This window comes from Phalacrocorax carbo, chromosome 7, assembly GCF_963921805.1.
Source record: "Phalacrocorax carbo chromosome 7, bPhaCar2.1, whole genome shotgun sequence".
Taxonomy (NCBI): domain Eukaryota; kingdom Metazoa; phylum Chordata; class Aves; order Suliformes; family Phalacrocoracidae; genus Phalacrocorax; species Phalacrocorax carbo.
The window spans coordinates 37,716,879-37,717,876 of NC_087519.1; positions in this window are offsets into that span (position 1 = coordinate 37,716,879).

The window sequence follows — 998 nt, forward strand, 5'->3', positions numbered from 1 at the left end:
CCTGTAGCCAGCCACAGCGGCTGCGGGGCATGAGGGGTTGGTACTCAGCAGCACTGTGGCTTGGTGAGCTGGGGGCAAGGGCTGGGTTGCACTGGGGATTTCCCAGCAGAGATATTGATGGGAGGCAGAGGAGAATCTGTATTTATGACTGATCTATTATAGGGCAGCAATATTTTTTAACTTGCCCCACAGCTGTCTAGGCTCAGATCCTGCAGCTGATGGTTTAATGCTCAGGGGACCAAGCATTGATTTTGCTTTTTCCCTCTCCTCCCCTTCATTCCTCTGATGTCTCTGGGCATGTTAGCAGATCCATGAGCGAGCAAGCCAGACCCACTGCCCTCCTTCCTCCTGCCAACCCAGAGGAGCCCGGCAATGTTATTTCAGTTCTGTGTTGTAGGAAAATAGGGATCAACAACTCAGCTCTCAGCCCTGGATCCTGGCACATGGTAGGAAACAGTGCTCATGACTTTAAGTTCTCTCCAAAGGCTGGATTTTCACAGCCTGTGCTGTGGAGAAGAGACGCCTGGCAGAACTGTGTTCCTGCCTCAGCTCCTATCTGTGTTTGCTGCAGAGCCTCTGCTGTGAAGATGTGCTCTCTCAGTCCAAGAGCTAGCAGGGACAGACTCATTTTTCACCCTTTTTAAAGCAAAAGTCACAGACCTATATTGTTTCCACATGTCAAGTTAACCCAGGTTTAATTGCTATTCTCAGCATACAGGTTGCTGCACTCTCCTGCCAATGCCCTAGTCTTCAGTGATGTGCTAAGGCTATAAATAATTGAAGGGCAGGATCTCATCTGTTGCAGTTTTTTGCAATTTGTATTCATGGCTGGTTGGGTCTATCTCAGCCCATGAAACTGCACGGGCCACGTCTGTGCAGCCGTTGGGTTGAAGGACAGTGTGAGAATCCCCCTGGGAGCACAAGCATGCATGGCAGAGACTAGCAACCAGCCTTGACCATGCCCGTATTGGAATAAAAGCCTCAGGGCACAAACTTAG